Source organism: Trachypithecus francoisi, unplaced genomic scaffold (assembly GCF_009764315.1).
Source record: "Trachypithecus francoisi isolate TF-2019V2 unplaced genomic scaffold, Tfra_2.0 Lachesis_group21, whole genome shotgun sequence".
Lineage (NCBI taxonomy): Eukaryota > Metazoa > Chordata > Mammalia > Primates > Cercopithecidae > Trachypithecus > Trachypithecus francoisi.
Window position 1 is genome coordinate 43146796 of NW_022681467.1, and position 21763 is coordinate 43168558.

Genomic DNA, 21763 nt, shown 5'->3' on the forward strand with positions numbered 1-21763 from the left:
AGCCTGGCCAACATGATGAAATCCCATCTCCATTAAAAATACAAAAAATTAGCTGGGCGTGGTGGCGGGTGGCTGTAATCCCAGCTACTTGGGAGGCTGAGGCAGGAGAATGGCTTGAACCTGGGAGGCAGAGGTTGCAGTGAGCCGAGATGGCGCCATTGCACTCCGGCCTGGGCAACAAGAGCGAAACTCTGTCTCAAAAAACAAACAAACAAACAAACAAAACCCCCAAACTGGAATGCTTTACAGAATTTGCCTGTCATTCTTGTGCAGGGACCATGCTAATCTTCTCTGTATTGTTTCAATTTTAGTGTAAGTGCTGCCAACATGAGTATAGCCCTTATTTTTATTTTAGCCCTCTTACAATGGGTACTTTTAAGGCATTTGATAGCAAATGATTTTTTCTTCCAAAACAAATATGTTTAATATGTAAGTCTAGAAAGAAAAAACAAAACAAAAATGAGCTGGGCTTCAAATTCTTCCAGCTGCAGAGTCATTTGCAGGTTGTGGAGCAGGACAAGTCTGTTGCAGTCAGGCCAGGTGCCAATTCCAACTGGCTCATGTGTCATCTCCGGCACAAAAATCACAGGTCGCCAAACCCTGATTTGGGTTTAAAGGAAGAGGCATGAACAAGGCGACTCTGGGTTGTGAAGCTCAGGCTGCTCTTTACCACCAAAAATTTGCCTTAAATATGATTCTTCTCAGGGGTGTTTTTCTCCTCTGTTGAGCAAAACAAGAAGTCAAGTACTTGTTTACCCTAAATTGCATTTTTTGATCTCTCTCTTCTGCTCTCTTTCCCCCTCATTTGTGTGTCCTTCCCAGGGAGAAAAGTGGTTCAGAGTACAGTCGAGGGTGGAGCTTGGGGCTGTGCCAGTTCATTTTCAGATTAGGTATTTCGAAACAGAGTTTTAGGCATGTGCAGGGTTTAGGCTTCTACCCAAGGAATCTATTTTCACTTGCAGGGAAATTTCACACTGTAATTACTATAATGAAGCAAAATGTGGTATGGGGTGAGGGAGGAGAACATTGTTACTAACCCTTGGATATTAACCCCTACAAAGCAAGTTTGGAACTGCCATATATTATCGTTATTAACATTTGAGTGCTCTGTGCTTGACACTGTTTTTAGAGCTTTCACTATCTTGTTCTATTTAATCCTAATACCCTATGACATAAGCATTATTGTTGTTGTTATTATTATCATTATCAGTGTTCTCACTTTAGGAAATGGAGGCACAGAAAGTTCAAGTAACCATCCACTATCACACAGCTTTGTAAGTAGCAGAACCAGCTTAGCAGGTTAGGTAGTGAGTGTCAAAGCCCACATTTTCTTTTTTCTCTCTTTTTTTTAGACTGCAGGGTGGAGTATAATCACCTTGACCTCCTAGGTTCTAGTGAGCCTCCTGCCTCAGCCTTCTAGTAGCTGGGACTACAGGTGCACGCCACCATACTTGGCTAATTTATGTATGTATGTATGTACTTATTTTTGAGACAGTGAGGCCCGCGATCTTGGCTCACTGCAGCCTTAACCTCCTCGACTCAGATGATCCTCCCACCTCAGCTTCTTTTTTTTTTTTTTTTTTTGAGACAGAGTCTCGCTCTGTCACCCAGGCTGGAGTGCAGTGGCCGGATCTCAGCTCACTGCAAGCTCCGCCTCCCGGGTTTAGGCCATTCTCCTGCCTCAGCCTCCCGAGTAGCTGGGACTACAGGCGCCCGCCACCTCGCCCGGCTAGTTTTTTGTATTTTTTAGTAGAGACGGGGTTTCACCATGTTAGCCAGGATGGTCTCGAACTCCTGACCTCGTGATCCGCCCGTCTCGGCCTCCCAAAGTGCTGGGATTACAGGCTTGAGCCACCGCGCCCGGCCCCACCTCAGCTTCTTGAGTAGCTGGGAGATTACAGGCGCATGCCACCACACCCGGCTAATTGCTTTTTTTTTTTTTGGTAGAGGCAGGGTTTTACCATGTTGCCTAGGCTGGTCTCAAACTCCTGAGATCAAGTGATCTACCCACCTGGCCCTCCCAAAGTGCTTGGATTACAGGCAGAGAGCCACTGCGCCTGGCCATAATTTTTCTAATTTTGTAGAGACAGGGGTCTCACTTTGTTGCCCAGGCTGGTCTTGAACTCCTGGAAAGCCCACACTCTTAACCACTAGGGTATCTGGCTATATGTCACACAATGAAAGAGGGGAGAATGTGGGAGACAGTGGTAGGGACAGAAACTGAGGCAGGAAAATGACTTGAGCCCAAAAGGTCCAGGCTGCAGTGAGCTGTGATCATGCCACTGCACTACAGCCTGGGTGGCAGAGTGAGACCCTGTCTCAAAACAAAACAAAAAAATCAGCTGGGCATGGTGTCTCACTTCTGTAATCTCAGCACTTTCAGAGGCTGAGGCGGGCGGATTGCTTGAGGTCAAGAGTTTGAGACCAGCCTGGCCAACATGGTGAAACCCTGTCTCTACTAAAAACAAAATTTGCCTGGCGTAGTGGTGCACACCTGTAATCCCAGCTACCTGGGAGTCTGAGGCAAGAGAATCACTTGAACCCGGGAGGCAGAGGTTGCAGTGAGCCGAGATTGTGCCATTACACTCTAGCCTGGGTGATAGAGCGAGATTCCATCTCAAAAAATAAAAACAAAGGCCGGGCAAGGTGGCTCACGTCTGTAATCGCAGCACTTTGGGAGGCCGAGGCGGGTGGATCACAAGGTCAGGAGTTCAAGACCAGCCTGGCCAACATAGTGAAACCCCGTCTCTACTAAAAATACAAAAAATTAGCTGGGCCTGGTGGCAGGCACCTGTAATCCCAGCTACTCAGGAGGCTGAGGCAGGAGAATCACTTAAACCCGGGAGGCAGATGTTGCAGTGAGCAGAGATTGCGCCACTGCACCCCAGCCTGGGCGACAGTGTGAGACTCCACCTCAAAAAAACAAAACAAAACAAAACAAAAACAAAAAAACTCAAAAAACAAACCTGTGTACCCTAAACCTAAATGTACTAATTGATCACATTTTGCCACATTTGCTCACCTGTTCTTTCTCTCCTGTGTGTGTGCATTTTTTCTCCCTAAATCATTGGAGAGTAATTTGCAAGCAGGCTAGTTACCACTGTTACCCGTCTGGAGTTCCTTTCGTATAAAACATGTGACCCAAGCTAGATCAATTGAATAGATTACTTTTCGGAATTTGAATCTTGGAATAGGGTAATGAGAGGACAGGATAAAATGATTGATCTTCTCTAGATCTACTGCTGGTTTCAGATAAGATGTTCAAGTATGGCGAGGCGCGGTGGCTCACACCTGTAATCCCAGCACTTGGAGGGTCCAAGGCAGGTGGATCACCTGAGGTCAGGAGTTTAAGACCAGCCTGGCCAAAGTGGTAAAATCCTGTCTCTACTAAAAATCCAAAAATTAGCCAGATGTGGTGGCGCATGCCTTGTAATCCCAGCTACTTGGGAGGTGAGGCAGGAGAATTGCTTGAACCTGGGAGGCGGAGGTTGCAGTGAGCCATGATTGCATGACTGCACTCCAGCCTGGACCACAAGAACAAAACTCCATCTCAAAAAAAAAAAAAAAAAAAAAAATTCTAAAAAAATTCAGATGGTGTATGGTATGAATCATGATGAAGGCAAAGCAGGGTAATATGACTATGTTTGTGTCTGTGTGTGTGTTTAGTGCTTTAGAAGTTCTATCCGAGGACGAGACATTGCAGCAGAGACTTGAATGGCAATAGAGAGCAAGCCAGGAGGAAAGAAAATTCTAGACAAAAGGAACAACAGGTGCACAGGTCCTGAGGCAGGAATGTGCTTGGTGTGTTCAGGAAAGTTAGTGTGACAGGGAGTGGGAAATAGGGAGAGATATATCACTTGAGATCAGGGAGGGGAGCAGAGACCAAATCAATTAGGGTCAGAGTAGTTTGTTTTTTTTTAATGGAGTCAGGGTCTCACTCTGTCACCCAGGCTGGAGTGCACTGGCACAATTATAGCTCACTGCAGCCTCGAACTTCCAGGTTCAAGCAATCCTCTCACCTCAGCTTTCTGAGTAGCTAGGATTAGAAGTGTGGGCCACCACACCCAGCTAGGGTCTGAGTTTCATCCCAAATGCAATGGGATGCTATTCGAAGCTGTCTAGTTTGGAAGTTTTTTGTTTTTTGTTTGTTTGTTTTTGAGATGGAATTTCACTCTTGTTGCCCTGGCTAGAGTGCAGTGGCACGATCTCGGCTCACTACGACCTCTGCCTCCTGGGTTCAAGAGGTTCTCCTGCTTCAGCCTCCCAAGTAGCTAGGACTACAGGTGTGCACCACCATGCCCAGCTAATTTTATATTTTTAGTAGAGAAGGGGTTTCACTATGTTGGTCAGGCTGGCCTCAAACCCCTGACCTCAAGTGATCCACCCTCCTCGCCCTCCCAGAGTGCTGGAATTACAGATGTGAACCACCGCACCCGGCCTAGGTTGGAAGTAACATGATGTAATACATGATTTTTCAAGGATCCCTCTGGCTACTGTATGGGGAGTGCCTTATAGAGGACCAATGGGAGAGAAGCAAGGAGAGTAGCTAGGAGACAGGTGCAGTTGCTGAGGTGAAAGGCCATATAGGTGTGAACATTTCATCTCTGGATTCTCAGCATCTAACACAGTATTTTGTTATTTTTATTTAATATATATATATATATATTTGAGATGGAGTCTCACTCTGTCGCTCAGGCTGGAGTGCAGTGGTGCAAGCATGGCTCACTGCAGCCTTGACCCCCTCTACTCAGACAATCTTCCCACCTCAGCCTCCTGAGTAGTTGGGAATACAAGCAGGCGCCACCACACCAAGCTAATTTTGAAATTTTTTGTGGAGACTGGGTCTCTGCTTATTGCCAAGGCCTGTCTTGAGCTCCTGGGCTCAAGCAATCTCTCAGCCTTCCAAAGTGTTGGGATTACAGGCCTAAGCCACTGTGCCCTGGCGGAAAGGAGATTTCTTTTTTTTTTTTTTTTTTGAGACAGAGTTCCACTCTTGTGGCCCAGGCTGGAGTGCAGTGGCATGATCTTGGCTCACTGCAACCTCTGCCTCCTGGGTTCAAGTGATTCTCCTGCCTCAGCTTCCCAAGTAGCTGGGATTACAGGCGCCTGCCACCATACCCGGCTCATTTTTTGTATTTTCAGTAGAGACGGGGTTTCGCCATGTTGGCCAGGCTGGTCTGGAACTCCTGACCTCAGGTGATCCGCCCGCCTCGGCCTCCCAAAGTGCTGGGATTACAGGTGTGAGCCGCCGTGCCAGGCCCGGAAATGAGATCTTTTATTTTTTATTTTTTAAATTTTTACTTATTTTATTTTTTATTTTTTATTTTTTTTTTGAGACAGAGTTTCGCTCTTGTTGCCCAGGCTTGAGTGCAATGGTGCCATCTCAGCTCATCGCAACCTCCGCCTTCCGTGTTCAAGAGATTCTCTTGCCTCAGCCTCCCGAGTAGCTGGGATTACAGGCATGCGCTACCATGCTCAGCTAATTTTGTATTCTTGGTAGTGACCAGGTTTCTCCATGTTGGTCAGGGTGGTCTCGAACTCCCGACCTCAGGTGATCTGCCTGCCTTGGCCTCCCCAAGTGCTGGGATTACAGGCATGAGTCACCGCTCCTGGCGGAAATGAGATATTTTAAATAACATAAGTAAACAGAAATATATCGTGATTTTAATGGTAATTCATGCTCTGAAAAGAAATGAAGAAAGGAATAGGAGTAGGGAAAGCTGGGATCAGAGTGGGCAGGAAGTTAAAATAGAGCAATTAGGGAAAGCCTCACTGAAGAAGTGACATTTGGACAATGACCGTGGGGAGATTAGGGAATGGGTTATTTGAATTTTCTGGGAAAATAGTGTTCTAGGCAGAGGAAATAGCAAGTGCACGATCTTTAAGGCCAGAGTGTTCTAAGCACATTGGAAAGGCCCAAGAAGTCCACTGTAGCTAAATTACAGAAGTGAGTGGAAGAGAAGAAGGTGATGAGTTTAGAGAGAGAAGGGGAGGGCAAGAGACAGGCTGTATGGGGCTTTGCAGGTTACTGCAAGAATTTTGCAGGAGGGACATAAACTGACTTGATTCTTATCAGGATCCCTCTGGCTGCTGTGTTGAGTATAGTCTCTAAGGGGAAAGAGTGGATGCAGAGAGAACACTGAGGAGGCTGCTGCAGTGGTCCAGGTGGGAAATGATGGTGCTGACCGTGGAGGGGGTAAATGGTCAGGTTATTTTATTTTATTCACACTCAACACATCTAATACTGATTCAATATTACCTAAAATACGGTCTACATTGAAATTGCCCCCCAAATTCTTTCTACATAAAAAAATCATCCTGAATCCAATCAAGTCTCACCTATTGCGTTTGGTTTTCACCTCTTTCATGCTGTCATATTTTTAAGACTCCAGGCTTGATGTTTTGTAGAATGTCCCATATTCTGAATTCGTTTATTTTTTCATGGTTAGATTCAGGTTAGCTTTGTGTGTGTGTGTATGTGGCAAGAATACGACAGAGGTAGCAATATGCTTTCCTCACTGCATCATATTAGGAGATACATAACAGTCCTGACTCATTATTGGTAGTGCTAAATTCCATCACTTGGGTAAGGGGGTGCCTGCCAGATCTCTCCATTGTAAAGCATAAATACACTGTTCTTTATTGTAAGTCATAAATACGCTGTGGGATGATACTTCGGGACTAAATATACCGTGAATATACTGCTGCCCAACAACATTTCATCCAGCGACTTCAGCAGCTAAGGAACAGCCTCGTGGCTTCCGACCTTGTGCCTCAGTTCGCTCATCTGAAAAATGAGGATGATCATGGTCCCTAGGGGATGCTTGTTTTGAGGATCCGTGCTTGGCATACCAGAAACGCTCCACAAATGTTAGGTATTACTGGACGAAGGCAAATACGAAAAAAATTAAGGGCAGGGCTAGGGCTGCATTCCGGTTCTCCGGATCCCGAGACAGCTCCCAGTTGCTGCTGGGCGAAAGCTGCCGCACGATCCCACGTGGCCACGCCCTCCGCCGCGGAAGCCAGGGTGGGGACGCTGGAACCCTGGGCCGGCCGCGCAAGGCCCCCTGGGACCGGTAGTGCTGGGCGTGGCCTCGGGACTACATATCCCAGTGGCCCCCGCGCGGCGACTTCAGCTGCCGCCTCAGCCCCTCCACAGCGACGGCGGCGGCTGCGGCTGAGTCGGTGGCGGCGGCGGCGGCGGCGGCTGCGGGCTGAGCGGCGAGTTTCCCATTTAAAGCTGAGCTGCGAGGAAAATGGCGGCGGGAGGTGAGTGGAGATAAAGGAGGAGGCGGCGGCAGGCGAGGGCGTGGAGTGCGAGGCGGAGGGAAGAGGGGTGAGTTCCCCAGGCTGCCAGAGCCGGCGGCTTCAGATCTGCCGAGACACTGAGGGGGCGCGCCGGCCGGGGGACGCACTGAGGTAGTTTCAGGGTGTCGGGGCCGCGCCGCTTCCCCTCAGCCCGGGGGGCGGCCCGCGGCGGTCAGAGCGGAGACGAGGCTGGGTGGCAGCCGGCTTGGGGATCCGAGGGGGTCCCCGCGCGGAGGGGTCACCCGAGGAGTTTGCGGGGAGACTGCAGGGGCCCACTTTCCCCTTCTGTCCGTAAAGTTTTTTTCTTCCTCTTGCCTCCCCCAGCCCTTTTGAAAGCTCCCTGCGTCCTCCTCCTGCTGCCCCGGCTCCTGAGCAGCTATGGGGAAGCACGGGAGGGAGAAGCCGCGGGGACCCCCCCCCCACCAGCCTCCCAGCTGGGTGAGGTTTGGTTGCTGTGTTTCCTCTTGCACTTGGGCATTTAAAAAATATTTTAACACCAATTGTCCGCAGAATTTTCATGTTGGGCTCGGGTAGGTTCTTAGTTTTCTCGGTAAAAAGGCGTTTTACTACCTCTGGTGTGAAGGCTGGGAAATGGCAAGTGGGAAGTTGGTTGATTAAATTTGGGGTTTGTCTGTCTTTATTACTACTTTTTTTTTTTTGCTCCCCTGTCTCTTATTTTATGAACATCGACTCAGTTCGTCATGGTTTAAATAAACTACTTGTCTTGTACCTGCCTTAACAAAACTAGCCATGGGTCGTTGGGAGACTCAGTTGCTTCCTAGGCAGTTTGAGGGCATCTAGGGTGGGAAAGTTAACCGAGAGAGCAGCCGTGAGAGAGCGAGCATCTACCTCACTAGCAGGAGTTTGGGATTCCCAAATGGAATGACAGGGAAGCTCTGGGATTCTCTCGAAGTCGAAACTTTTTTTTTCCCCCCTCCCGAATGCGAAGACTTCCTTTATTGCAGTATTTGAGCAGGGCTTCAAAACCAACCTGTTTTTGTTATTAAGCCTGTACGGTAAAGAAACGGGAAGGAGAGTACCAGCTGTCTTGCTGCAGTGGTTATAAATGGAGTTGAATGAGATGTGTGAGAGAGGTAGTAGTATTGAGTAAGATTGCTGCATCTCTTTGATTTAAATGCCTGGCCTCGGATCCGCCTAACTGATCCCTGGCTGCAAAAAAGCTTCAGTATTTATTGCAGCAGGTTGTTGAGAAGGTGATTGGAGGAATAAAAATCTTAGGTGTTCAGCGAATGCTGCCCAAACGAAAATGTTAATGGAAGCCTGTAAGTTTGTGAATTGTTTGTTCTTGAAAATATTTTAAATGTATGCTCATTAAGAATATGGTTCTACCGCATAGTATCCAATTGGAAAGGTATAAACACATTGAAAAGTGAAATCTCCCTTTCGCGCCAAACCTCCCCTTCTCAGAGCAAAGACTGTTACTGGTTTTTAGAATATCCTTGGTCTTTAGAATAATTATTTTAAGATTTTCATTTGAAACCACTTCTGTTGGATACCCAAAGCAGGGAAATAAAATGAACAGAAGAAACAGAAAATGTGGGAATACTGTTTTTGCTCTCTTAAAAAAAATGTTGACAGCTATTGGAAAAAGCTCTTCTGAACTTACTCCTTATGTCATCTTATCTATTAATACCGTTAAAGAAATAACAATCTGTGGGGCTTTAGGATAAAGAACTCTGCCAGGGTTCATTGTTTGTATGTAAAATGAAGCCTCTGCTTGTAACATGTAAAATGATATTGAACACTGTAGCTCCTGTCACTAGAGGTTGCTTCAGGTTCTGCATTTAAATGAGCAGTAATCTAAATTGCCTGTGATCCTAAATTATAGGGGCATTTTATATATAGATAGAAATGACTTAATTGTCCAATCAGCATTTGAAATAAAAGAGGCGTATACCAGCTTTTCCCACATAGATGATGAGGATTGTGGACTAAGCAGGAGGCTGTAATATTTCTAGAGCAATTATAGGAGATGTTTCTACCGTATTTAACTACAAAGGCTTTGAAAATGTACAACAACTTGAGCATCAATAGCAGTATTTATATTTTTATATTTCAGAATGGTTGTTTTAACAATTTGCCAACACTAACGATTTGTTAAGGAAATTCAGTGATATTAGAGCTAGGTTATTAAAGATTATATTAAATAATTTCACTATATTTTGAAAATGATTATGCTGTGCATTTCCTTCTCTGTATAAAAATTGTTTCTAAAAAGTGCCACCCACCTCCTGAGCAAATAAATTCGAATTCAGTAAGGAGTGAAGTACTGTTGCACCTGGGACCCTTTTTCTAGGCGATATGCAAATAAAAAGTAGTTTAAAATTGGTTGCTTACTAATGTCTTCTTGACGGTCTTTTGAAATAAGATTTCTTGCAGGGATATAAGAAATAAGGTTTCTTGCAGTTTCTTAAAGATAAAAGCTAAATGTGGCTTTTTTCTCTTTTTTCTTTTTTTTTAAATGAATTCAGTTCTTCCTGCTGGGCGCAGTGGCTCAGGCCTGTAATGCCAGAAGCTTGGGAGGCCGAGGCAGGTGGATCACGAGGTCAGGAGTTTGAGACCAGCCTGGCCAATATGGTGAAACCCCGTTACTGCTAAAAATACAAAAATCAGCCGGGCGTGGTGGCGAGCACCTGTAGTCCCAGCTACTCAGGAGGCTGAGGCAGAAGAATGGCTTGAACTGGGAAGACAGATGTTGCCGTGAGCCGAGATTGAGCCACTTGCACTCCAGCCTGGGCAACAGAATGAGACTCTGTCTCAAGAAAAAAAAAAAAAATTCAGTCTTGTGCATTAACAGTATGATTCTGGAATAATTCCTTTTAACTTGGAGTACTGTAATTGAAAAATCTTTTAAAAAATAATTTAGGCCAGGCGCGGTGGCTCAAGCCTGTAATCCCAGCACTTTGGGAGGCCGAGACGGGCGGATCACGAGGTCAGGAGATCGAGACCATCCTGGCTAATACGGTGAAACCCCGTCTCTACTTAAAAATACAAAAAACTAGCCGGGCGACGAGGCGGGCGCCTGTAGTCCCAGCTACTCCGGAGGCTGAGGCAGGAGAATGGCATAAACCCGGGAAGCGGAGCTTGCAGTGAGCTGAGATCCGGCCACTGCACTCCAGCCTGGGTGGCAGAGCAAGACTCCGTCTCAAAAAAAAAAAAAAAAAAAAAAAATTTAAAAATAAATTTTTAGTTTGGACAATAGGGTAAGATTTTAAAAACTCTGCTATTGTCCTATCCCAAATTGATGGTTAAAATAAATGGCTTTGGGGTTTCTTTTTGCAGGCAGGGGTAGTTTTTTTTTCTTTTCTTTTTTTTTTTTGAGACGGAGTTTTGCTCTGTTGCCCAGCCTGGAGTGCAGTGGCATGATCTTGGCTCACTGCAACCTCTGGGTTCAAGCAGTTCTCCTGCCGCAGCCTTCCGAGTAGCTGGGATTACAGGCGTGCGCCATCACGCCCGGCAATTTTTGTGTTTTTAGTAGAGACAAGGTTTACCACGTTGGCTAGGCTTGTCTCAAACTCCCACCCTCAGGTAATCCACCTGCCTTGGTCTCCCAAAGTGCTGGGATTACAGGTGTAAGCCATCACGCCAGCCTGCATTTTTAAAAACTATATAATTTCACACTTTGGCCAGAGGAGGTAGAGTACTTTTGAAAACTTTTAATTTGTTGCAAGTTTAGAATGCATATAGCGGCCAGTGACTTTTTGTCTACAACAGCAAATTTGTCACAATTTAATACAATTGTTACCCTGTAAAGCTATCTAGGACAAGAAAAAAACAAGACTTTTTGATCATGATTGACGAGATTACCTGTACCACTTTGGTTTGAATCTTTGGTATAAATATATTTTTAGCATTATTGAGCAGTTAAAGCTCTGAGAGCAGAAAATTAGTATTGGAAATATATGTTAACTTTTTCTTCTTTTTTTTTCTCATACTTCAAAAGATTGAAAAACAAGGGGACTATATGTTGGTTTGGATTCTCAGGAATAGCTTTGAGATTGAGTGCTGCAGTAAAGTGTAGGCATTTTCTCCTTTTTTTCTTTTTTCTTTTGAGATGGAGTCTCGCTCTTGCCCAAGCTGGAGTGCAGTGGTGATCTTGACTTACTGCAACCTCTGCCCCCCAGGTTCAAGTGATTCTCATGCCTCTGCCCCCACCCAAGTAGCTGGGACTATCGGCGCTCGCCACCATGCCCGGCTAATTTTTGTATTTTTAGTAGAGACGGGGTTTCACCATGTTGGCCAGACTGGTCTTGAACTCCTGACCTCAGGTGATCCACCCACTTTGGCCTCCCAAAGTGCTAGGATTACAGGCTTGGGCCACCACTCCCGGCCCATTTTCTCCCATTTTATGAGTGCTTCTTGGGGTTGGGGAGGGGGTTACAAAATAAACATGTCTGAGTTAAGTTGGAGGAGGGGCTTTGTGGTAATGAGGCATATTCCATGAGTTTGGTCATGTTTTTGCTAGGTAAATTCATTTTGTCCATTGTTTTTCTGAGAGGGTTTCTGGGAGAAAATTATTTTGGGTTAAAGATGCAATTTATCCAGCGCCTAACTTTATTTTCAGCCCCTTAACAAATTATGGAATTGAATTTAATTGCCCTTCCCTTTCCTACCCTCTGGTGGAGAGTTTTTAAATGAACAGGAAAATGGCCAGAAGATACACAGCAGGAGTAGAATGGGAGACCTGCAGTGTGTAGAAGGCCGATTTATCCACAAACTGGATAATCTTCTTAGGCTGCATGCTGCCAGTACCTATGTTAGCATTAACTCAGTTTGGTAGGTACTGCCAGCCTAGGTCAATTTACAGTGGGGGGCAGTAATAGGGTTTATTTAACTAACTGTGTAGTAAACTTTGTGGCCTAAAGGCAAAGGAAAGGAGTCTGACCTGACTGGCAAACAGGTTTTACCCATTTAAAATAATATTCTAAGAGCAATTGTCTGGCTTTTAAAATTTTTTTTAGGAACATCTGTGTCTTTTTAAAATTTTCTGTTAATTTTTTTAATTGATATGTTCTAGGAAAGGGTGTGACATTTTTCATCTGTTATTCCTATGAAAAGGTATTCTGTTGAAATGTTTAATTTCCTTGGTTAGAGGCTATGAGTGAGGATTATGCAGCTTTGCTTTTTGGAAACCAGGGTGACTAGATTACTTAATTTAACTATTGATTAGCCACGTAATGATGAAAAGGGAATATTGGCCTGGGTATCACACAGTAATGGATAATCTGCTCCCTGGGGCTTTGCTTTTGGTGGCTATGGCAGCTGAGTTGGAGTGGTAGATGGATAGATGGGAAAGGACTGCAGAAGTCAGCATAATCCTCAATTAGGATAAGCCTTATGGTTAATTGAATGTTGAGTATACAGGTTAAATCCCATTATAACGAACTCCAGGGGACTGGCCAAATTATTTTGTTGTACTGGGATTAGACTTTATTAAATATTGTTTAAAACAGTCATTTTGTTAGAGGTGGTAGAGATTTTGGAAAAATTTCAATTTATTGTAACAATTTGGCAAGTTGTTCATGAACCTTCCATTTTTAATGGTTTTACCTTTAAAAAGGAAATAAAGCATGTTGAGCTGGGCAATGGCAGAGCATGTATATCACCCCCTCCACACCATGTTTTGAGTAGCTCTTGGTTTATGTCAACAACCTAATAAGTTTGTTAGTGAGCACTACCACCATTGAAGTGTGGTCAGAAGAATGGGAAATTCCCCAGGTTTGCAGGTGACTGGTGCTATTAATTTTTTCTGTCCCCAACAACATTTTTTTTTTTTTTTTAAACCCTGATCCTCAGAGCACCCAACAACTTTTTTTTTGTTTTGTTTGTTTGAGATGGAGTTTCACTCTTGTTGCCCAGGCTGGAGTGCAATGGCATGATCTCGGGTTACCGTAACCTTTGCCCCCCAGAGTCAAGCGATTCTCCTGCCTTAGCCTCTGGAGTAGCTGGGATTACAGGCATGTGCCACCACACCGGCTAATTTTGTATTTTTAGTAGAGACGGGGTTTCTCCATGTTGGTCAGGCTGGTCTTGAACTCCCAACCTCAGGTGATCCACCTGCCTCGGCCTCCCAAAGTGCTGGAATTACAGGTGTGAGCCACTGTGCCTGGCCAACAACTTTAAAAAAAATAAAGTGGCTCACGCCTGTAATCCCAGCACTTTAGGAGGCCGAAGCGGGTGGATCACCTGAGGTCGGGAGTTCAAGACCAGCCTGACCAACATGGAGAAACCCCGTCTCTACTAAAAATACAAAAATTAGCCAGGCATGGTGGCGCATGCCTGTAATCCCAGCTGCTCGAGAGGCTGAGGCAGGAGACTCACTTGAACCCGGGAGGTGGAGGTTGTGGTGAGCTGAGATCGTGCCATTGCACTCCAGCCTGGGCAAAAAGAGTGAAATTTCACCTCAAAAAAAAAAAAAAAAAAAAGAATATACATTATTTTCGTTTGAAATTTAAGTCAGTAATAATTGATTTAGCTCTTTTCTCCTCAGCTATCAATGTAGTTTGAGATTTTTAGGTCTATAAATTGTATTGTTAAAGAAAAAAGGATAGTAATGATGTAGTTTTTAACTTTGTGATACTATGCATATAAATATGAAACTTTTCAGAAACAAGCTTAATTTATATACATATAAGAAAAAGACTATTCTTATGCTTGGCCAGAAATATACTTCTTTCTGTCCTGTACTTTTATTAGATTGGTGTTTGCCAAGCTTCAGGTATTTACATCCCACCTTCATATCTAAGGCTAGCATTTTTAGTTTGTTTAGAGAATTTCGATTGGGTGCAGCAAGACATTTTTGAAGTCATTCTTTTAAGTAGATGTTCCATGAAAGAGGGAAAATCTGAAAGAAGGAATTTCAAAGCAACCCAAGCAGTGTTTTGAAAATTCTCAAGACTTAAGAATAATGACTGACTAGTAGGCAGGAAGCCTGCAGTTGTATTGTGGTATTGTTCCTCCATCTCATGCATTTGAGAACTTTAGTACAAAAGAGGAGAAAGCATGGGGAGGGGAAGAAAGGGTTTTAACAAAAAAGGGGGCACTTTTGGAGTAAATATTCTTTGCCCTTCTGTTTTAAATGAAATCTAAAGCCATATTATTTTTACTTTGAAAGAAAATATGTATCATAATCTAAATGTCCTGACATCTTTGTAAATGAAAGTTAATTGCTGTTGGTGGAAAGAGCAGCATGATCATATGTTGAGTTTCAAAACAGAACTTTGATTAAAAAGAAATCTACATGTGAAACACTTTTTTTTCCTTTTTGGTACCTGATCAATATATTTTGTTAACTTGTTACTTTGAAAAGACTTACCTAGGGCAGAGTTGAGAATAATTTGTAAGCATGTACTATAAGCTTTGGGCAAATCAATCTCTTTAGGCCAGTTTTTAAAATTTTAAAACAAAGGGTGCTCTGTATGATCTTCCAAGGTTCCTTATTTTATACAATTGTATAAACTTAAGGCATTATATAGATATGTACAATGGTCTTTTATTTAAATTTTATTGATCGAACATAAATGAATTAAGTTCTTCATACCAGATGATGGTGTGAAGTTAGATGCAGCTTTCAGTGCTGACTCATAAAGAATTTAGAGGCTGGGTCCCATGGCTCACACCTGTAATCTCAGCACTTTGAGAGGAGGATCACTTGAGCCCAGGAATTTGAGACCAGCCTGGGCAACAAAGACCCCGTCTCTACAAAAAATAGGAAAAAAATTAGCAGGGCATGGTGGTGTGCGCCTGCGGCCCCAGCCGCACGTGAAACTGAGCTGGGAGGATGACGTGAGCCCAGGAGGTTGAGGGTGAAATGAGCTGTGATTGTGCCATTGCACGCCAGCCTGAGTGACAGAATGAGACCCTGTCTCAAAAGGGACTTTAATCTTCTGACTTCATCATAGTACATGCTATAAGTGGGTAAAAGTGTGTGTGTGTGCGTGTGAGAGAGAGAGAGGGAGAGATTTTCAGCCCCCTCCTTCTGGTGTAAGAAAAGCAAATGTGGCCGGGCGCGGTGGCTCAAGCCTGTAATCCCAGCACTTTGGGAGGCCGAGACGGGCGGATCACGAGGTCAGGAGATCGAGACCATCCTGGCTAACACGGTGAAACCCCGTCTCTATTAAAAAATACAAAAAACTAGCCAGGCGTGGTGGCGGCACCTGTAGTCCCAGCTACTCAGGAGGCTGAGGCAGGAGAATGGCGTAAACCCGGGAGGCGGAGCTTGCAGTGAGCAGAGATCCGGTCACTGGACTCCAGCCTGGGAGACAGCGAGACTCCGCCTCAAAAAAAAAAAAAAAAAAAAAAGCAAATGTAATTTTCTTTACTCTCCGTGAAATTGCTGTCATTGAAATGGATTATTGAATTTAAGTCATCTTGTAGAGTAGCTATATCAGCTTGAATTTGTTTCCTGATTGAAATTTGGCAATTTTTGGGCTGAGTGCATTGGCTCATGCCTGTAATCCCAGCAATTTGGGAGGCTGAGACCAGAGACTTGCTTGAGCCCAGGAGTTCAAGACCAGCCTGGGCAACATAGCAAGACCTCTATCTCTATTAAAAAAAACTGGCACTTTTATTTGAAAATGTTATAAGATTTACTCAGTACTATTTATCAAATTGTCCCTTTAGTCTACTACACACTCTGTGTTCCATCCCAGCTCATCTGTTTCCTCTTGCTTGCTTGGTAGTAATTGTGTTTTATGACAATGCGTTAATCTCAACTGAGGTAGTTGTCTTCACCGCAGTTGGAACAGTATTTGACTGCATCTAGGAAAATCTACCAGTGAGGAAACTCCACCAGTGAGAAAAATAACTCCACACATCTTACATCATTGGAGGGTCAGTGATATCTTTGTCATATAAGAAGACAGGATGGTTACCATATTAAGTTTAAAACTACTTTCATCAGGAGTCAATAAAATGGAATCTGGAAAGCGACTTTAAAAGTACACAATAATGGCCAGGTGCCATAGTTCACGCCTGTAATCCCAGCACTTTGGGAGGCCGAGGTGAGGGGATCATGAAGTCAGGAGTTGGAGACCACCCTGGCCAAGATGGTGAAACCCTGTCTCTACTAAAAATGTAAAAAAAAAATTAGCTAGGCATGGTGGTGGGCACCTGTTACCCCAGCTACTTGGGAGGCTGAGGCAAGAGAATCGCTTGAACCCTGGAGCTAGAGGTTGTAGTGAGCCAAGATTGCGCCACTGCACTCTAGCCTGAGTGACAGAGCAAGATTCCATCTCAGAAAAAAAAAAGCACACGATCATATCTAGAATGGTAGAAGCCTTGAGTGTATGGGTTCTAAGATTTGGCAAAACTGTAAGCATGAACTTGCCCAGTAACCTTCAATTTCCCTTTTCTTTTCCCCAAGTCACAATATAGTAATCTACATGTAACTTTTAAAAATTAATTTTTGGAGAGGGTCTTGCTGTCACCTAGGATGGAGTGTAGTGTCACCATCACAGTTCACCACAGCCTTGACTTCCTGGGCTCAAGCGGTCCTCCCAGCGCAGCCTCCCGGTAGCTGTGACTACAGGCACATGCCACCATTCCCGGCTGATGTTTTTAAGTTTTGTGTAGATGAATGTTTTTGTTTCATGTAGAGGGTGTGTCTCTGGCTGGTCTTGAACTCTTGGGATCAAGCGGTCCTTCTGCCTTGGCCTCCCAGAGTGCTAGGATTACAGACATGAGCCATCATGCCCAGCATAGTGAGTTTTCTGAAACTGAGTTTTCATACCACTATTCTAAGTCTTGAGGCCTTAAACTTCAATCATCTTTAATTTGCTGCTGCTTGGTGGTTGTTGCCTACTCGTCAATGCACAGACATACTTAATCAGTGATTATTATGCTTTTACTATTTAAGGAACTGTGAGAGTTAACAAAGTTTGTGACCTCCAAGTGTGCACAACCAGGTACTCCCATCCCTTCAGTACAAGGCAATCAGTGATAAGTCGGTTTTGCCTATAGAGATTGTAGAGAAGTTCAGAGGAGGCAAGGGACTACTACTTACCCAGGCCATCAGGGTACAGCACGTTGAAGAATAAGATTTAAACATTTTTTTTTTTCTTTTTTTCGAGATGGAGTCTCACTACGTTGCCCAGGCCAGAGTGCAGTGGCATGATCATGGTTCACTGCAGCTTTGACCACCAGGGCTCAAGTGATTTTCCTGCCTCTGCCTCCCAAGTAGCTGGAACTACATGTGTACACCACTATGCCTAATTTTTTTTTTCTTTTTTTTTTTTTTTGAGACAGAGTCTCTCTTTGTCACCCAGGCTAGAGGGCAGTGGTACTAGATATGTATATCTCGAGATATATACATATAGATACATATTTATCTATCTATCTATATATTTTTTTGAGACAGGGTCTCGCTGTGTCACCCAGGCTAGAATGCAGTGGTACTGTCTCAGCTCACTGCAGCCTCCGCCTCCCCGGTTCAAGTGAGTCTCCTTCCTCAGCCACCTGAGTAGCTGGGATTATAGGCAGCACTACCACACCCAGCTAATTTTTTTTATTTTTAGTAGAGACAGGGTTTCACCATGTTGGCCAGGCTGATGTGAACTCCTGGCATCATGATCTGCCCATCTCCAAAAATAAAGTAAGTGGGAACTATGCTGCACATGGACCTATTGTGTGGAATAACAGACAAGAGACTAGGAAGGTTGAGGAGGGGGATGATGAGAGATTACTTAATGGGTACAATGTATGTGATTTGGGTAAATGACGCCCTAAAAGTCCTGGCTTCACCACCAGGCAATCTATGCATGTAACAAAATTACACTTGTACTCCATAAATTTATACAAATTAAAAAAAAAAAAATCAGGCTGGGTCCTGGGGCATATGCCCATAATATCAATACTTTGAGAGGCTGAGGCAGGAGGACTACTTAAAGCCGGAAGTTAAAGACTAGCCTTTGAATGTAGTGAGACCCAATCCTATGAAGAAAAAAAGGAAATAATAAAATAAATAATTTTTACAAAAAACAAAGAAAATATGAACACACAAAAAGTTTTTCATCTAGAAAAAAGAACTAATTTACATCTCAATAAGATAAAAACATTCCAACTTAAAAATAGGCAAAAGAGGCTGGACTTGGTGGCTCATGCCTGTAATCCCAGTGCTTTGGGAGGCTGAGGTGGGCGGATCACGAGGTCAAGAGATCGAGACCATCCTGGCCAACATGATGAAACCCTGTCTCTATTAAAAATACAAAAATTAGCTGGGCATGGTGGCAGGCGCCTGTAATCCCACCTACTCAGGAGGCTGAGGCAGGAGAATTGCTTGAACCTAGGAGGCGGAGGTTGCAGTGTGCTGAGATAGCGCTACAGCACTTGAGCCTGGCAACAGAGCGAGACTCTGTCTCACAAAAAAAAAAAAAAAAAGGCAAAAGATAGATACAGAGACTTCACAGAAAAAAAGTACACCAATGGCAAGTAAGTACAAAAAAAGATGCTCAGCATCAGCCATTAGGGAAACTGAAAACCACAGCGAGATATCACTATCCACCCACTATGAGGGGTAACATTAAAAAGACTGACCATACCAGCTGTTGCTAAGAATGTGGAACAACTAGAACTGTATCATACATGGATACGTGGCTAGGAGAAATGTGAAATGGTACCATCACTTTGAGAAACAGTAGGCAGTTTCTTTAAATTTGTAAATATTGGCTAGGCGCAGTGGCTCATGCCTGTAACCCCAGCACTTTGGAAGGCTGAGGCGGGGGGATCACTTGAGGTCAGGAGTTTGAGACCAGCCTGGCCGACAGGGCAAAACCCCATCTCTACTAAAAATACAAAAAATTAGCAGGTGTGATGGCACGTGCCTGTAATCCCAGCTTCTCGGGAGGCTGAGGCATGAGAATAGCTGAGACATGAGAAGAGCCTGGAAGGCGGAGGTTGCGGTGAGCCGAGATCCTGCCACTGCACTCCAGCCGGGGAAACAGAGCAAGACTGTTGTCTCAAAAAAATGAAAAAAAAAAAAAAATTTGTAAATATTATACACCTAGCATATAACCTAGCCATTCTACTTTTGGGTTCTACCCAAGGGAAATACGAGCTTAGGTCCACACACTACCCTGTACACAAATATGCAGAGAAGCCGCTTACTTACCATCGAATACATATGAGTATATTTACTTCCAGTTTTGTTTGAAATAATATGAAACTGAATAAATCATGATATAACCATACAATGGAATGCAGTGTAATTATTAGAAATTTCTAAGCAACTATTGGCCGGGCGAGGTGGCTCAAGTCTGTAACCTCAGCACTTTGGGAGGCTGAGGCAAGCAGATCATTCAAGGCCAGGAGTTTGAGACCAGCCTGGCCAACATGGCAAAATGTGGTCTCTACTAAAAATACAGAAATTAGCTGGGCATGGTGACACACACCTATAATCCCAGCTACTCAGGAGACTGAAACATGAGACTCACTTGAATCCAGGAGGCAGAGGTTGCAGTGAGCCAAGATCGCGCCACTACACTCCAGCCTGGGCGACACAGCGAGACTCTGTCTCAAAAAAAAAAAAAAGAAAAAATTTCTTTTTTTTTTTTTTGAGACGGAGTCTCGCTCTAGCCCGGGCTGGAGTGCAGTGGCCGGATCTCAGCTCACTGCAAGCTCCGCCTCCCGGGTTTATGCCATTCTCCTGCCTCAGCCTCTGGAGTAGCTGGGGCTACAGGCGCCCGCCACCTCGCCCGGCTAGTTTTTTGTATTTTTTAGTAGAGACGGGGTTTCACCGGGTTAGCCAGGATGGTCTCGATCTCCTGACCTCGTGATCCGCCCGTCTCGGCCTCCCAAAGTGCTGGGATTACAGGCTTGAGCCACCGCGCCCGGCCAAAAGAAAAAATTTCTAAGCACCTGTAAATCAAACTGATATGAATCCTTCCCCAAGATCATTTTAAAAGTATATACAGTGCAAAACAGGGCTCTTGAGTGCCAGTTACATAGGTGTGTTCATTTTATAATAATTTAGCAAGCTGTACTTGTGCCCTTCCATAAATATGTTATACATCAATTTAAAGTTTGCCAAAAATATAGGAGAAATGCTTAAACTTAAAAACTTTAAACTATATGTATATATGTATGCCTAGACTAGGGTAACAATGGTTGCAGCGCAGGGGAGGAGGCAGCTAAGAAAGCCACTGTATACCCTTTGATAACTTTTAAATTGATCTGATGTGTACCTGTAGTTTATTTCAAAAAGTATTTTCTTAACTGAGACCATTTGCAACTCTCTTTAAGTTAATATTTTCTTAATATAGAAATAAAGTAGAGGCAGAGATGGGTTTAGGTCCATAACAGTTCTTCATAACCCAATTTCAAATTTTCTACATATCACAACAATCTCATTCTCTGAAATTTATACTGAAAAACAGTATAGATTTCAAAAATAAACTTGTAACAAACCTTTTTTTTTTTTTTGAGACAGAGTCTCTGTTGCTCAGGCTGCAGTTCAGTGGTACAATCTCGACTCACTGAAATCTCCGCCTCCCAGGTTCAAGCGATTCTCATGTCTCAGCCTCTGGAGTAGCTGGGATTACAGGCATGTGCCATCACGCCTACCTAATTTTTTTTTTTTGTATTGTTGGTAGATATGGGGTTTCGCCATGCTGGCCTGGCTGGTCTCGAATTCCTGGCTTCAAGTGATCTGGCCCACCTTGGCCTCCCAAACTGCTGGGATCACAGGCATGCTGTTTTTTTTTTTTTTTTGAGACAGCCTCGCTCTGTCACCCAGGCTAAAGAGCAGCGGTGCAATTTCAGCTCACTGCAACCTCTGTTTCCAGAGTAGCTGGAATTACAGGTGCCTGCCACTATGCCTGGCTAATTTTTATATTTTAAGTAGAGACAGGGTTTTACCATGTTGGCCAGGCTGGTCTTGAACTCGTGACTTTAGGTGATCCGCTTGCCTCAGCCTCCCAAAGTGCTGGGATTACAGGCATGAGCCACCACACCCGTCCTCTTGTAGTTTAAATAGTGTTTTCTAGAAGCTTTTATTTGTGTTAAAAAAAAAAAAAATTCTACAGCAAAAGAGGTTTGAAAAACTGGGACTATGAATGATATAATGTATATTAAGCATTTAACACTGCCCAGGGACAGACAACAGACACATAAATAGCAACTTTTAATAGCTATATATAAATATATGTAAAATAGATACATATTATGTATATATATTATATATAAACATATACATATTTTATATATAAATATATATTATATATATATATATTTTTTGAGGCCTAGTCTCGCTCTGTTGCCCAAGCTGGAGTGCAGTGGCACGATTTTGGCTCACCACAACCTCCACCTCCTGGGTTCAAACAATTATCCTGCCTTGGTCTCCCCAGTAGCTGGGACTATAGGTGTGCGCCACCATGCCTGGATAATTTTTGTATTTTTAGTAGAGATGACGTTTCACTGTGTTGGTCTCGAACTCCTGATG

At 44.0% G+C, this 21763-nt stretch overlaps 1 protein-coding gene and 1 non-coding gene across 6 annotated transcripts in view; one reads left to right on the forward strand and one right to left on the reverse strand.

Annotated features, from left to right (window-relative positions):
* Window positions 1-227: 227 nt before the first annotated feature.
* On the reverse strand, window positions 228-335 carry LOC117069199. The gene has a single exon (XR_004431443.1). It is a non-coding gene; the product is annotated as a U6 spliceosomal RNA (small nuclear RNA).
* A 6774-nt stretch (window positions 336-7109) lies between these two features.
* NCOA3 (nuclear receptor coactivator 3) overlaps window positions 7110-21763 on the forward strand; it is a 157654-nt gene continuing 143000 nt past the window's right edge. For 2 of the 5 annotated variants that reach the window (XM_033186662.1, XM_033186665.1), the window contains exon 1: window positions 7110-7269. The gene's annotated coding sequence lies outside the window, so the exon portion shown is untranslated. The remainder of the gene's footprint in view (window positions 7270-21763) is intronic. The other 3 variants (XM_033186663.1, XM_033186666.1, XM_033186664.1) reach the window with 2 other exon arrangements.